The 17898-nt window shown below is 38.4% G+C and overlaps 1 protein-coding gene across 1 annotated transcript in view; it reads right to left on the reverse strand.

The window, feature by feature from the left end:
- Window positions 1–17898, reverse strand: part of LIN52 (lin-52 DREAM MuvB core complex component) — a 115054-nt gene that overhangs the window by 52927 nt on the left and 44229 nt on the right. The window lies entirely within an intron of this gene.

The raw sequence follows: 17898 nt of genomic DNA on the forward strand, positions 1-17898 counted from the left end.
GAAATCTTATTGCTTAACTCTCCCCAGAGGATCTAACTGAAATAATTATGTAAAAGAAATTATGAATTTGGGAGAGAGGGGGGAATTTAATTTCTGTAGCACATTCTGCTAAAAGGCATCTGCCAAAATGCAGTCATTCTTTCCTTAGCAGAACAAGAAACCAAGTACGGTAACTAGAAGATACAAAAGCAATGCTTGATCCAATTAAAGTTCCATGCATTACACGTATAGACACTGCAGGTTCTGACTAAAGCAAAAGAATTTTTACTGCAGATTCACCCTCCTGTTCATTTGTTTGAATGCTACAGGAAATGACTGGGTAGGTTCTAAATTCATCCAATCTCTGTCATCAGTCCCTGAATCTGCCCGACTCACTTATGAGATGGGCAATCTTCAGACTGGTTCAAGGAACCAAATTTGCTAATCTGTGGCTAAGGAATAGCAGCACTTCATCAAGAGGCCTTGGGCATGGCCTAGAGAGACAGACTGTAGAGGGTGTTAGCTTGGGGCCTGTGAACTTTTTTTAGTTTGTTTAATATTTATTTAATAATTGAAACCTTCATTTCAATATAATTGGTTACTATAGAATTTATTGTACACATTTAAAAACATTATTTGAGAAGTGGTCCACAGGCTTTACCAGACTGCCAAAGGGGTCTCTGACAGGAGAGGAACTCCATTTATAGTCTTTCTTCCCAAAGACACGCTCTCCCCGAGACAATGACCCCAATTAAAACAATCACTGCCACCAAGCCCAACAAAGTCAAATGGAGGCTAAAAGTTTTGGTGTAAGAATTAGTATAGGAAGACTACAAGGACTATTAAAATAACATTTAATCACTGAATTTGGCATAGAACTTAAGATGAGGCTAATAAGTAGTATTATATAAAATATGACTCACCACTTTTATCAGTGGCAGGGGACTGTGTTGAGCAGGATTTTTCAGCCACCTCTACATGCAGCTACTCTACTGCTGACTCACTGACTACATTAGGGGTTCTTAACTTGGAGTTCATGGATAGAATTCAGGGAATTCATGAACTTCAATGAGAAAAAATTTATTTTCACTAATCTCTAACTGAAATTTAGCATTTCCTTCAAATACGAATTTTTTTTAAAAGAAATCATTATTGTGAGAAGGGGTCCATAGGCTTTTTCCAGACTGACTACCAAAGGTATTCATGACAATAAATGAATTCTTCTTCCTCTCCCTCTCAGCTCCAAGTTCCCACACAAAGACAGCACTCTGAAAAACCCTGCAGTTTTATGCCTACCTCTGTCTTCTCAACTGGGAAGCTCCCCTCCAATGAAACGCTTCCTCCCAACTGCATTCCCAGTAAGTCCACAGTTTAAGAGGCAAATTAAATATTTAAAATAAAGATAAACAAAATTTTTAGAAACAGACTTTTCCTATATTTGAGGAAAAGTGCCCATGAGGGAGTCCAACAGGAAAAAAGAAAAACTGAATAAATGCCTTGGGGCCCACAGTTGGAGGAAGAGGGGAGCAGGAGCTGGTTTCAACAGCATCCTCATATGTATGCCCCGCCCTGTTGCTCTCCCCTTCCCAGTTATAGCACTCATTCTTTGTAAGTGGTAACCTCTGTTCACCCATCCTCCCAGCTCTACATAGCTTCTCATGGCCTACTTTCCTCTAGTTTCAGGTGTTTTCCATACGTTTTGTTAGGAGCTGGGTCCCTGTTTCATTCCCTAGAGGATGGATATCTTCTAAAGCTGCCAAGTTTTGACCAATTTCATGAGGCTAATGACTACCTGCCCTTTCAATTCCATCAGATAAAAGGGCTGATAGGCACTTCTTGGCACTTTGAGAGCATGTCTATGTATATAGGAATTTTTTTTTCAATCTTTATATTTCCTACAGAAAACAGATGCAATTAACAGATGCATTTTAGTTTGCCTGAGGGTAAATTCCTTTTATGTTGACCTGAAATGCCCTTGGAAATCCAGTTTGCTGGGTCACTCTGCTATTCCTAGGAAGGCCATCAAAGTTCATGATGAATACAACTACTGAGGCCCAAGATGGCTTTGTGAGCCAAGTTATTATACAAGTAACATGATTCCTCATTTCCACTGTCTGACAAATCATTTTCCAAGTCCACTAATGCGTTCATAACTTGATTCTTGGCACTTCTGAAGTAGAAAATTAGCAAAAAACATTCAGCTTCGGAGGAAGCGGCCAGACAGTACTCTGGACCTTGTCTATCTTCAGCGACTTGTTTTCCCCCAGCTATCTGGGACACAAATGTTCCTTATTTAACTGTCTGAAAGCTTAAAAAACAGCAAGATGCAAATTACTATGACTGTGCAATTCTGAATTTATGGTGTCAAAAAATAAGTTTTGATTCCAATTTCCTAATTTCTATTTTTAAATAATTCTAGCAGAATTAAAGGTTAACATTTCAGAAGAGCAGAAAAATCACCTCCTGTGGAATAAAAGTGCACACAATTAATAAAATTAAATCTGGTAATAAGCATTTACATCCATCTGCACCAATTGAGGTAGCAAGAACAGAGGTGGACAGATATACAATTAAGGACTACTAAAAATTTATAATGAAGCAGTCCTACCCCACACACACACACACACACACACACACACACACACACACACCCATATCTCCTTCTATGAGGTTGGATTCTGAAGTTCTGAGAAGAAAATTCCTCTTTGCTTTTGAAAAATCAATAACTTTAATTATGGAAAAGAGGGCATTATCTCTAACCTCAAAGCCACTACTGAACACCTAAAAACAAAGTTTTCCCCATCCTGTGGTTTCACTGATGTAAAGAACTCCTAGTGAAGACCTACCTACGCTGATCAGAATCTGCTCTGCAGTTTAAAATTTTATACATTTGCCCAAGTCACACGCAGTCTGTGACAAACAGGACTTGGCCCAGGTCTTCCAGATCCTAAGGTCAACTTTTTATTCACTAAACCATGTTCAGTGTCTTTCCTAAAGATTACTTCTTTAAATCTCCATGGATGTCTATAAAAGAGAGACACAAAAATCACTAACACAGGCCATATTATGAAAGAGAAGCAATTAAAGCACATTTCTAGTCAGGTCTTCGTAAGACAGGACAATCCACAAGTGCCTGACAGCCCTGGGGCTGCCCGGGTCCCAGGAGAGCCATCACATTTCAATTACTACCACTAACATTACTTCTGATCAGGCCTGTGTCTGTCCCCAAGGAAGGCAGCTTGTGATGACAATATCCAGCCTCTTCTTGTAAAACAATTCATTAGGCAAAGCAGAACAGCTGGGGCAGCCACGTGCAGGTTCTCAGAGTGCCCGCCCCGCTGGGACCTCCGGCCTTATTTCCCTCTTGGTGAGGGACAGCCACCACCCCCCCAACAGCTGCAGGGGCCTCTAGGGAGACTTCAGGTTTAATCAGCACTTCCTGCGCTGGAGAGGGGCATTTGACTTCCAATGTAAACTAATGGCACTCCAGCTTTCAGCAGGTTACACCAGACATCAGATAAGAGGCTTCAGGCCATTTTTATCTTGTTCTAATGCTCAAGAGTTAATGAGGCAGTAAAGATAGTGTCACAGAAGATAGGTGTAGCTATATTATCCAATAAGTGGACTCATTCCCAGGCAGCCCTAGTATGAATAGAGGTAGTGAGGAAGGCTGCTTTAATGCTGATTCTGTTAAGACTATACAAACTCACTTATCCATAAGAAGGGTTATCTTCTGCTAGGAACAAAGCACTGCAAAGAAATTTAGGGAATCCCTTCAAAGCCTAAATAGTAAAATGTTTGTTTTAACCCTTTTAAAACAGCATAAACTATCTCCTCTAGTAATTTCATCTACTTCTATGGACCAGGTTTTCAAAAACTGCTTCTAAATGAAGCCATCTGCCTAGTTTTACTTCACGGTGTTCTTAAGAGCTGGATTTTAAAATGCACATATGGTAACAGAAAGTAAATTTAATTATGACAGAAAATAGGTCTTTTTTTTGGCCTAAAAGGTCACCTAAGGACTCTCATCATACAGGGCTCTGAGGACCAACATTAATATCCTGCATTTACTCTCATCAAAACCAAATAAATAACAAAAGGCTTCGTATCAACAATCCATGTATATAGGGTGGCCTATCTGGACAGGAATGTAAAATAGGATGGGAACCCAAAATATAGAAGTATCTATGAATACATTTCAATATACATATATGAACTACACATCCAGGCAGCTAGGTGGCACAGCAGATAGATCCCTGGATCTGGAGTCAGAAAGACCTGGGTTCAAATCCTGCCTCAGACCTTTATAAGCTGTGTGACCCTGGGCAAGTCACCTAACCTTTCTCAGTCTCAGTTTCCTCATCAGTAAAATGGGGCTAATAATAGCACCTACCTTCCAAGGTTGTTTTCAGGATCAAATGAGTTAACACATGTAAACTGCTTTGTAAAACTTAAACTGCTATATAAATGCTAGCTATTATTAATATTAAATATGAATTTTATTGCAGATCATTTAAAGACAGTTTAATACTTCTACATTCGTGATTACTTCCTCCAACACTGATAAGAACTTAGTAGATGTAGAGAAAGATATATCACCTTGTGAGGAGACTCCAGATTTGCCTAAGCTAATTCTGAGGTCAATCAACCCAGCATTCATTATGCACTTTTTATGTGTGAGACATTCTGTAAAGTGCTGGGAATACAAAAAGAAAACAAAAACGGTGCCTATCCTCAAGAAGTATACATGGTAATGGGGAGAGCATGTGCATATAATGTATACACAAGGTACATACAGAGTAAAAGGAAGATAAGCTTTACAGAACAAGGCACTAGCAGCTGGCTGGGAGAACTGGGAAGCCAGGTGGAGGTGAGGAGGGAGAATGGAGGAGACGGCCCGTACAAAGGCAAATTGAGGGGAAATGGAGCTTCAGTGTGAAGGAAAACAAGGAAGCCAGTATGGCTGGACCATAAAGTACGAGGAAGTACGTTAGAAAGACAAGAAGTAGAAAACTTGCGGCAGGCTTTTTTATTTTAAGGAGAAAAAAAAGCTTTATTAATAATTTTTGTTTTTCATATCACCAAAATTTCTCCCAATATCCTGCCCCCTCCTAGAGAGCCATTCATTCCATGTAATAAATAATACTTTAAAAGAAGAAAAAAATAGGAAGAGGAAAAAAAATCAGCAAAATCAATTTTTTGAGAAAGTATGAAAATGTATGCACTGTTCTATACCAATGGAATCACCTCTACAAAGAAAGGGGATTAAGGTATCTTCTCATAGTCTTTCTTTGGAGTCATGTTTGCTCTTTACAATTTTGTAACATTCAATTTAAGTTGTTTTGTGATTGTTATTTCCATTTATTTGGTTGTAGTAAATGTGTATATTGTTGTCTTGGCTCTGTTTACTTCACTGTGCATCAGGTCATGCAAATCTTTCCATGCTTCTTCGTATTCATCATAACATTGTTTCTTACAAGAAAGTAATATCCATGTACTACATGGAACATTTGTGTAGCATGTAAAATTCATGTACCACACTTCATTTAACCACTCTCCAATCACTGGGTATGCACTTTGCTTCCCATTCTTTGCCATCCTAAAATATGCTGCTTTAATTATTTTGGTGTATACAAGCAAGATTTCTTCTGGGCAACTAAGATTGCAAATTGCAGAGAAGGTTATAGTCTGTACTGGTAGAAAGACTTTCCTCTGAGAGTTCCAAGGAAATTACAGGTACATTTCCTATCCCTATATGTCTTCTAACAACGTTTAGAATCCCTGAGGCAGGTCACAAAATTACTGTGATTCTTTGAGTTAGGTTTATTATTTCATCAGTGGGGATACTCCCTTTACAAATGTAGGTAATAGTCCTTCCTTCCACATCACGTTATCCTGTATAATTTTGAGTTCTACTAAACATTTTCACCATCCAACCTAAGCTAGCTCCTCAATTCTGCTGAGAAATCCTTTATTCATCTATTGTTGGCCCCTATCTAATTTAATTTTCCATATTGGCCATTGCAAACCTCTTCAACTCTCTTTAATACTCAACTCCAAGTGGCCCTTTTCATTCTTCTTATTTTTACATATTCTTATTTTTGATAGGATTTTGCCAAACATCAATGTTTCATTATGTAAAATAAGAACAGAAAAAGATTATATATGAAATCAAACTTCTAGCAAATAGTCTGGGGGGTTGGGCATCAGTATGACTACTCACCCATTCATTCTCTCTTACAGTTCCCCCCACTATATAAAAATCCTCCCCTTGTAACAAATAGAGTCAAACAAAACAAACCCACACATTGGATATTTCTGAAAATATATGCTTCATTCTGTACCTCTAATCCTTAACATACATCTTTGCCAAGAAGTGGGAAGCATGTTCCATCATTAGTCTTGGGGAGTCATAATTGGTCACTGCATTGATCAGAAAGAACTCAAGTCTTTTAAAGTCTTTTATTATTAATGATTTGGAACTTTTTTTCATACAGCTATTGATAGCTTGCATTTCTTTTGGAAATTATCAGTTCACCTGCTCTGATCAGTTTCTGTTTACTTTTATTTATTCTGTACATTCTCAGACAGCATGATAGTCAGTAGAAAGAATGCTGACCTTGGTTCAAATGCTATTTCTGTCATTTACTGTTTGTGTGACCCTTGGCAAGGCACTTAATTCACCTGGGATTCAATTTTCTCATGTTTAAAACAAGGGATGGCTTCTAAGGTCCCTTCTAGCTCTATATCCATGAAGGTACCATGGCTGAGAGCACAGATTCTTTCGCTTTTTTTGTCTTTGCATTCTCAGCACAGTGCCTAGCACATAGTAGATGCTTATGGTTTGAGCAACACTCAAATTACACAAGCTGGGATGGTTTCCTTTTAAGGACATCTTCACTGGCTGACCTGAAGAATGAGAGGTGCAAAAAGCCCAGAATATGAGTTAGCATTCCTGAGGTTTGGCAGAGTTCCCACTGCTCTGTGGGATGTCTTTCTGTCCTAGCACTTCTGTCCTGGTGAACGTGGAAGCTAAGGAGACCAGTGTCAGTTTTTAGTAATTATATTCTTTTAATATTTTGTTAAAAGTTAAGTCATTTTTACTTAATTTTATGGGCCATACATGTTTCATTGCATTCCAATCAGGACTTGCCTGAGTGAAGCTGGGCCTAGAATAGGGCTTTAACAAAAATGCTTTCAGACCAACTGATCAATTACTTGGTGGTCACTTTCACTCTTTGCCACACGGCCTTGCTCCATCTTAGGTCATCCAACACGAGCTCATCCACAACTACCTTTCTGTGTAATAAAAATGCATGTGAGTCTTTAGCCCACTCTTGATCTCATCATTTCCTGAACTTCTGGAACCTTCTTCCTTTCCTTCTTCAATCTCTCCCTCTCTGATTGCTCCTCTCCCTCTCACTATTTTAAACATGCTTGCATCACCTCAATCATTAAAAACTTTCTTAAATTAGTTATAGTTATAGCTCTGATCATATCACTCCCTCACTCAAAAACCTTCAACAACTCCCTACTATGAAGTGAATAAAGTTCAAACTCTTTAGTCTGGCATTCAAGGACCTAAATAATCTCACTTCAACTTGCCTTTTCAGTCTTTTATTTCCCACTACTCTTGCACTCATATTTTAGACCACAGACAATGCATGAACTCACAACTCTCATAATGAACTCTGCTTTCATACCTTCAGTATTCTGTCTGTGACTACAGCACCAGGACTCAGTTTGTGGGAAGGTATGGCTGTCTTCCATAAACATCTGGTCCTCCAGAATACACTGCATGCATGACTGACCTTTACAGTACTGATTATATATTCTGTCATGCTTCTCAACACTTCCTGCTCTCCATCACTATTTCCAGATTCTCCCTCTGTTGCCATCACTCAGCAATGTCTAGCATTGTATTCTAAGATACATATGTATATGTAAATATACCTTTATGTACATATGTTGATAAGTATGTGCCATGTCTATGTATGCACATGCGTACATGTGCACACATGTACATGCATATATGTGCCATACACAGAGCATTAGTCCCATCATAACCTGTAGTATGGAGGGGTGGATAGGTCAGAGTTTGGAGTCAGGAAGACAAGATTCACACATTTACTAGCTTTGAAATTCTGGGTAAATCAAGCAATTTCTATGTAGCTCACAAAACTCTTTAATACTTAAGTACTAAGTCATAGGCTACAAATTTACACAACTCAAGGGAGTTCCCCTGCCAGGATTTCCTCATCCTGCAAAAGTACTTGTGAATATGCATGTGCTTCTATTATCAAAGTATTCATTAAACACCTATGTGCCATGCTAAATGCTACACAAGGTAAGATGAACAGTCATGAACACTGTGCCTTTAGGACACTATAATCTAAAATACATGACATGTCTACAAAGAAAAAGGAACAAATCAAGCAGTATCCACACAACAGTATAGATACTGAATGCACACAAAGAGTGACAGAATTTGTATCAATTAGTTAGCCAGCCAATAAACATTTATTAGGCACCAATCATGTGCCAGGCACTGTGCTAAGCACTGGGGATACAATAGGAGGAATAAAACAGTCCCTGCTCTCAAGGAGCTCACAATCCAATGTGGAAGACAATAAGCAAATAAATATTTATACTAAGTAAACAAGCTACATACAGGATAAACAGAAAATAATTAGCAAAGGAAACACACTAGAATTACGAGATGTTGGGAAAGATTTCAAGCAAATGAGATTTAGGATTTAAAGGAAGCCTGGGAAAGATAGCAGGTACAGAGGAGGAGGGAGAATATTCCACGATAAGGAGCAGCCAGAGAGAATCCCCAGAGACAACAGACTGTATAAGTAAAACTGACAGGCCTTGGCAACAGACTGGATCATAAGGGGATGAGAGATAGTGAGGAAGTGAGGATAACAACTAAGGTTTCAAACCTGAGGGTCTGGGAGGATGGCATTGTCCTCTACGATAATAGGGAAAGCAGGAGGTGGGAAGGGTCTAAAGAAAGAGATAATGAGTTCAGTTTTGGATATATTGAGTTTAAGATGTCTAATGGACATGCAAAGGTAGTTGGAGACATGAGACTGGAGGTCAGCAGAGAGGCTGGGGCAGGATAGATAGTTTTGAGAATCATCAATATAGAAATGATAATAATTAGATGCATGGAAGGCGACGACATTACCTAATAAATTAGTACAGAGGGAGAAGGGAAGAGGGCCCAGGACAGAACCTTGCATTATTTCAGAGAACTGTTTAATGTTGAATGTCATCAGGAGAGCTAAATAATACTAATAAATGAATTAAGGCACAGGCAAGATAGAAGGGAAAGAAAGGAAAAGACAGCACGAGAAGATGAAGGGAAGATAGGGAGAAAAAGGAGAAAAAAAGGGCTAGTTTGTCACCAAAAGGTGCCTCCAGGTACGCTGAATTCTGTCTTACGTATTGATACTGGTGAGAAGCACCTCCTTCTGAGGTGAAGAATTTAGTCAAATTGCACAGAGAAGAGGAAGAATCATACTTCTGACCACCATATCAAACTCAACATGTTCTACATCAAACCCATCCCCTGCCCCTCTCTCTCATCAAAGGATTTCCCTTCTCAACTTCTTTGTCTGTCAATGGCCCCAACATTTTCCCGGTCACGTTGGCACAAGACCTTGGAGACCTACTTCCTTCTTCCCTCTTTCATGTCCTTTATCCAGGCAGCTGCCATGGCTTATCAAGTCTGCCTTTCTTCTTCACTGTCTTAATCCACAGGCCTCCTAAATAGATGCCTATAACAGGAACCTAGTTGGCCTCTCTGAACACAGTTTTTCTATCCTCTAATCCATCTTTTGGAATAAACACAAATATCAGACTCATTTTTCTTAAACATTACTTTCATCATGTCACTTGTATGTTCCTCTTGGCTATCCCATCTTCATATGCTTCTCGAGACTAGAAATTGTGTCATTTCTTTTTAATATCTCCAGGACCTGAGAGGGAAGAAGACCTGGGTTCAAGTCCTTCCTCTGACATGTAGTAGTTCTACTATCCTGGGAGTCGCTTAACCTTTCAATGCCACCAGCAATTCATTAAGATTATAAATTACAAAATAACTGCCAATATGCATCAGTAGAGGGAGTTCCGGCTATCAATGAAATTGCAGGTCCATTCCAAAGAAGGATTTTATTATCATTTATAACTTTCCCCTAACCTAACTTGCATTCCACATCATGTTTATTGTTTCTCCTACACAACAGGAGGAACTAAAAAGAAACTAAAATTAGTATTTCCATTTGATACCCAAAACATTTTCCATATATCTAATAATTCAAGGTCATCAGCAGTTAACTTAAAAAGCAAAACAAAACAAAACAGAAAGCACTACTGTCCATGTTTATCAGGAGCAAAAACTGTCATGTCTAAGCTCTTTGGAACTAAGTTTAATTTCTATGCATCTAAATATTACAATCACTATTTCCACCTACTATGCCTCCTTGATGCTCTGAGATGCTATGTTCCAAGTGAAAAATTACCAGTCCCATGTCTGAACTGACAGAGGGAATATACCATTTCTTTCATTTCTCAACCAAGGGAAAATATAGCAGCTGCTCCTCTCAAGACCTACAGGTGACAAAAGTCACAAGTTCTCTACTTGTGACTAGCTGTTGCTCAGAGTTCACTTTTCTACATATGCCAGGGAAAAAACCAGAAAATGGAGTGTGACAATGTCTTTGACAACCTCTGCTCATGAAACAAACAAAATGATCTTTTGTTATACAGCTGTGAATAACTTAGTATACCTCTCCTTTTAAAATCTGTATTTCTGTTAGGAAAACATACCACTAACAAATAAGGATTTTAGGGAAAAAAAGATGGAAATGATGAACTTTCTTTTTACTAATCATTATTAACCAGAATGTAAGTTCCTTGAGAGAACTGTCTCACCTTTGTATTTGTATCTCTAGCATGTGAGCAAAGTGCCTGGTGCTTAATAAATTCTTGTTGAGTCATTTAAACTATCTGAGCCTCAGTCTCCCTTTGAGGTTCCTTTAAGCTCTAAATTAATGATTCTCTAATGAAACTATGATTGATTATTTATGATTTACTCTGAATAAATTGACCAAAGATTATAAAGCCATTTTTATTGAAACAAAAAAACAAAAACACACCGAAGAATAGAGGTTTAAAATGAAAGGATGTTCCTTGGACTATGTACAACTACTATGCTATCTTTTAGCTACATGAAACAATACAAAATGCTATATAAGTAGTGGCTACATGGTTTGTGTAATTGTTGTGTTTTATCCTTCTTTCTCAAAGAAAACCATCACATCAGGATGATGATGACATGACTTGAAACTGAATTGGATTTAAGTGAGGCAAGGCTGTGCAAAGTCACCTGCCTCACTTTCCCCTTCAGAGCCACCTGAATCCAGCGGCCAGATATAGAGCAGGACTAGCGATGGCCCAGCAGTTGCATGGTTTAGTGAGTAGAAGAGGAGCTGGCCTCCCAGGATTTAAGTCCTGCTGTGACACATACTGGCTGTGTGACTGACCAAATCAATGAACCTCCAAGTTCCAAGCAAAGCTTCTAAAAAGTATAAAATCTCTCTGTAGTGGTAAAGAGAGTTCCCTCTCTGGGAGCTGACAGGGCAGAAACCCTCAGCCAACTAACACAATGCCTTGCAAATAGCCAATTCTTCTAACAAATGTTTGCAGAACTGAATTAAGTTCTGGATCTGCTTTTCAAGGCTTTTTTAATAATCTGGTTCCTGCCCTCTTCACTAACACATCCTCCTTTCTTACTGGCTATACTACTTTGGGACTTCTCTAATTTCTCTACCGTGTCCCAGAAAGTTCATTATCGGGAAAACCCCATCATTCTGCAAGTTCTCATCAGCCTTGGTATTCTACCTTATTACCACTTTCTCTGTCTAACTGGAAGGTTGGAGCCATGAACTCCAAAACCTCCACTTAAGAAAGACACTCAGCTCAGAATATCTACTCAATACTCAAGTGGCTGCACTACCGTGGGAATTCTCAGACTTCACCAGTACCTTCCACCACTCCCATACCCCCTACTTTTCAACTTCTTTTTGCTACCATCTGAGGGCAGAAACTGTCTTTCTTTTTTGTATTTGTATCTCTACCACTTATTATGGTGCCTGGCACACAGTAGGTGTTTAATAAATGTTTATTGACTATTAATGTCATTTCTCACATATTCTAGTCCACATTTTCAAATTTTTCCACTTTCCACCTCTTCAATGAAGCGTCACCTGGCTGCTCCAGGATTTATTACTTTCTTTCTTTTCTAACTTTTATAGTAGGTTGCATTTAATGATACATCATCTTGCATTGGTCTCTTATTGTTCCAGATTTGTTAGTCTTAGTTTTCAAAAAAAAGGTCTTAAGCTCCTCTAAGGCAATAATTACTTCTTTCGTATTCTCCTAAGCATGTAATAATAAATATCTTATTAATTGCTAGAGATAGAATTTCTGGAGAAACGAATTCTCTGAATGAAGGCTGAGAGGGAGCTTGTTGAATTTTTCTTTCTTTGGAAGAAAAGCAGGATAACTAGAGTAGAGCAAACCAGTGAAGAGCAAGTGAGGAGGAGATGAGACAGAGGAGCCTAACGCTTAAGGAAAGTCTCTGAGGTCAAACGGGCAGTCTCCAGGCTTTTGTGTGTCGTGGATCCTTTTATCAGTTGGATAAAGCCTATGGCCCAATGCCCAGAATCATGCGTTTCAATGCATAATACAAAATAGATGGGCTTACAAAGGAAACACTGAATACAGTGGGGTTTTTTCTTTTAAGTTCACAGACCCCAAGGGAAGAAGCCCAAATTCAAGATCTTGTAGTTCACCATCAACCAATAAGCATTTTTGAGTGTTTTCTACATGCTGGGCACTGATAGGCCCTGGTGATCCAAAGACAAAAAAAGGGGGGAAAATTCATGCCTTATAAGGAGCTAACATCAAATAACATGTACATATATAAGTCTGTACAAAACATAGGAAAACTAAACGCAAGTCAACTGGTAGAGGGGCAAGGAGGAGGACAGGAGGCTCAAGCAGCTAGAGGCCTAGAAAAGGTATCATGTTCGAGGTAGCAAGTGAGATGAGCTAACCCTTCCTATCCTTTCAGTTTTCTTACATATTACTCCTTTCCTTACACCACTACTGGTCTACCTGGTGCTCTGCATACCTGATGCTTCATCTTCCATCTCTGTGCCATTATACCGTTATGTTCCCCATGCCTGGTAGGGATTCCTGTCTCTCCCTCCTGAAATCCCTGGTTTCCCCAAAGATGTCAGCTCAGTGCTACCTACTATACCCTTCCTGATTCCCTGGCTGCTAGTACCCTCCTTCTCAAAACTACCTTGTTTTGGCATTTATCCTGTATATCCTTATATATGTACATGTTTTCTCCTCATTAAAATGGAAACTTCTTTGTATTACTAGTGCTCAACTTAGTGTAAGAGCTTAATAAATGCTGTATCATGGTATTTGAAACGATGGCATGATGGATAGAGGATCATTAGGTGATATACTCAAAAATACAGGTGATGTAAAAACAAAAGCTATCAGTCAAAAATTTTTTAAAATGTCTCCCCTTATAGTTATGAAAAGTACCTGATCACCTTCTCTTCTAACTTTTTTAAACGGTGTAACAGCTGATGTTGAGGCCATCTGTTTGTTAACTTACTGTGGTATGTGGTATATGCCACTGGTATAATCCTAATTTCTGCCAAATGGTTTTCCAGTTTTTTCAATCAAAAAAGGGAGTCCTTACCCCAAGAATTTATATTTTAGGGTTTATCCAGGATTGAACTATTTCCAACAGCCTTGCATGAGTTTTAAAAAGCCAAAAAGAGAAGTTTATATTTGGTCCACAGGTAAAACTCATAATGACACGATCAGGCTTATGCTTTGGGAAAATCACTTTGGCAGCTGAATGGAGGATGAATTGGTGAAGTGGAGATTTCAGAGAAGGAGAACAAACAGGAGGCCACTGCAAAAGTCCAGGCAAGGGGTTATGAGGACGAACTAGGGTAGTAGCTGTGTGAGTGAAGAGAAGAGGACATTACAAGAGACATTACAGACCAACAATGAACATTATTTGGCAATTGACTGGATACATGGGATGAGGGAGAGTGAGGGCTTGTGAATGACACAGGTTGTGAACCTGGGTAACTAGAAGGATGGTGGTATCCTCAACAGTAATAGTCAAGTTTAGAAGACAGTCAGGTTTTGGGGAAAAAGAGCTTTGTTTTAGAAATGTTGTTCTGATGTGTCTACAGAATATACAGATCAGGGAGTCAATTTCATTGGGAAGATAATTTAACCCACTAAAGCTGAAGATGTCACCAAATAAGAAGTGTAGAGAGAAAAGAGAAGCAAGACCAGGCAGTGGTCAGGATGCAGATGGTAATTTAGCAAAAGAGAGCCAAGAATTACACAAATCCAGAGAGGAGAGGTCATCCAGAAGGCAAAGGTGGTCAAGAGTGTTTAATACAGATATGAGGGTTGAGAAGAGGCCATCAGATTTGGCATTTATAAAATCATTGGAAACTTTGGAGAGAGCAGCTTCAGTTGAGTGATGAGGTCAAGAAGCTAGACAACAGAGAAGTAGAAGCAGAGAAAGTAAATGTACCGAGGAGAAATGGCTTTTTCAAGTAGTTTGGCTAAGAAAGGAATGAGATATATAGAATGATAGCTAGCAGGGGGGAGGGGTCTAATTAGAATTTTTAAAGATGGGGGAGCATTTTTAAAAAGACAAAAAAATCAGGCCAGCCAAATCAATAAACATATTAACGAAGTCTAACAGTATTCCACACCCCACATCAGAGAGAGAATTCTTAGAAAGACAGATAGAGATTATTTATTTAGTACTTACTATGTGTGAGCACTGTGCTAAATGCTAAATATACAAAAACAAGTAAGCACGGTAGTCCCTTCCCTCACAAAGTGGACACTCTAATGAGGATGGTAACACATAAAGGGGAGTTAGAAGAGGTAAGGAGGTAAGAGGCTATTCATGCAATGGCATGGTTTGGAGAGCTAGAGGACAGGAAGAGAGATGAAATCCTGATTCTGTGCAAGTTAAGAAAGCTCACCCATCAGCTTCTGGTGGCAAGGAGGCGGGGTTGACCGATGGATTAGAGATGGGCATGGTTTGGAGCTGGTGGCCAGGAAGTTAAGATGGAGACCTATTCTGGTTCCTGGCAATATAAAAGACCAAAGCTCACCTATCAGACCCCCAGGGTGATTACAAGGGTGGAGTACAAAGCTCCTATAGGGAGAAAGTGAGAATGACATCTGGAGCTGAGGTGGTATGGAGCTAGAGACTGGATTCTTATTTGTCTATTTTTAAAAATTATTAGTTTTTATTGATATATTTTGTTTTCACATCGCATTCATTCCAAATATGTCCTCCTTTTCCCCAACCAGCAAACTATATTTTGTAAGAAATTAAAAAAAAAAAGCAGTTCATAAAGAACTAACAAATACATCAACTGAGTCTGATAGTATTCTATACCCACAGTTCCAGGGAGAAAATTCTTAACCAAACAAGGGATAGAAGAGATCATTTTTAAAAATAGACAATAAGAAGCATTAAAGAGAAACATTACAGAAGGAATTTTTAAAAATATTCTCAATAAAAGTCTGATAAAATATACAAGGAATTTATGTAACACTGAGAGTCATTCTCCCAATAGATAAGTGAGTGAAAGGATAAGAATAATTTTGGGGAACAAATTGCGAACTATAAGAGACCACATGAAAATGTTCTCCAAATCAGTAATAACAAGAAAATGCAAATTAATATACCTCTGTGGCTTAACCTCATTCCACACAAACTGGCCAAGATGACAAACAGTGAAAACCAGGAAGTAGCAAGATTATGAGAAAAAATATATACTAATGTGTTAGTAATGTGGAATGGATCAAGGGTTTTGGATTTTGAATTATAATTATGCAAGAGAAAAGATCAAATTGTCCATACCCTCTGACCCAATGATCTGTCTACTGAGCATATACAGCACAAGGAAGGGAAGATAGAAACAAAGCCCCAATATATATGAGACTATTCAAAGCAACACATTTTATGGTAGCAAAAGAGTGGAAACATAGTGGATGCCCATTAACTGGGGAATGGCTAAAAGCATTATACATAATAGAAAATAGTTAAGTGTAGTAAGAAACAATAACTATGAATAATTCAGAGAAATATGTAAAGATATAAGTTAACTGATAAAGAACAAAATAGGGAGAACCAGGAGAACAATGTACATAATGACTACAACAATGTAAATGAAAAGATAAGTAAAAGGAAGTAGAATTCTGCATCATGGATAACCAATGAAGGTCCAGGAGAAAAGACAGTTAAACTTATCTTTCTCTTCCTCTGCCTCAGTAGAAAGGTAGGGAGGGTACTGTTAGGAGAGAATATTGTACAAATTGCTGGTCAATCAGCTGTTTTTGCTTATAGTTTTTCTGTCATTAGGCAGGATTCAGTCTTTGGCAGGGGAGAGGACTTGCTACAGAGACAAAAATTATCAATAAAATGTATTCTTAAAAAAGATTTAATGGTATTTTAAAGCTGATCATAAGTAAGTATCCCCTCAACTCCTAAATATCATCAATATTCATTTGAACATCTGAAATTGTTAATAATTATTGCACTGGTCAGAAGAATGAATAAATGAAAAGACATTTATTAAGTGTTTACTACACAAGAAGCACCGCGCAGTGAGGATGCAAACAAAAAGCCAATACGTTTACATTCTGGTACTCTTTCATTCAAAAAAAAAAATGGTGGTCCTTTTCTAAAAGGAGACTTCTTTCTCTACAAGTTCAATACTTACATGGGAAAAATTAGATCAATATTCCAGATGTGCTTTCAGTTTCAAGCCTGACTACCCATGGATTAAATTCTCAGCTTGACTGACTAGGAAGCATGGGTGAGGCTGAGACTAGTAAAGCTGGCCTCCTTCAAGAAGGTAACACAGGACTGAGGCAGGCTCTTTGGTCCAAATATTGGACCCATAATACAAAGTTACAAACAAATCTGTTGCCTGGAACGGTTTCTGAGAGGAGCAGACAGATTATTTAGCATTCACATGACTTTTTATTTTTAGTTTTTTAAATAACACTTCCGTTTCACATTAAAGAAAGGTTGGCTAAATTAAATCCCTGTTTCTATGGATCTTGACAAGTGGTAGTGGCAGAAACAGAAGCAGATGGGCATAAACTGTTTTATTCCAACCAGGAAACCCCTCCTCCCCCAGTCAGAGTATACAACTACTTCCTTGGAGATTCTTGGTGGTAATAAACTTTTCATCCTGAGTAATCAGAAGGCATTATTTCTCTGGTTAGACTTGACTAGGAATCCTACTCACTATTAATTTAATATAGAAAGCAGACACCTTGCAAATACAAACTCTGTATTGCTTAGGATGAAATCAAAGGGATAAAGTTTCAACATAAAAGGATTCTGAAAAATTTTAAATGTACAAATAAAGTCTTTCATCAAAATGGTTGTCACCAGAATTTTTACCTACAAGAGTCACCAAAGGTATACTGAAGAAAAATGGCAGGTTTAGCAGTAATATTTATATAAACAAAACCAGTGGACAGTTATTTATTTTTTAATCTGACATGGTAAGATATGTTTTGGAAGCTAATACTGGGACTGTGGGATTGAAGTATTATTCTAACTGCTGCCAAGATCATACTTCAATTCCTCATTGGGGTATGGAAATAACCCTGAGCTTTCAAAGACTCTGACAAGTTTTAACCTAACTGGAAAGCTTCCCATTAAGTAATACAGTTATCTGAGGACCAGTCTAGGGAAATGTGAAGTGGCTTATCATTTTTTTTTTACCACAACCAATCATGAAACCATTTGGCAGGGTA

Source organism: Trichosurus vulpecula, chromosome 8, assembly GCF_011100635.1.
Source record: "Trichosurus vulpecula isolate mTriVul1 chromosome 8, mTriVul1.pri, whole genome shotgun sequence".
NCBI classification, from domain to species: domain Eukaryota; kingdom Metazoa; phylum Chordata; class Mammalia; order Diprotodontia; family Phalangeridae; genus Trichosurus; species Trichosurus vulpecula.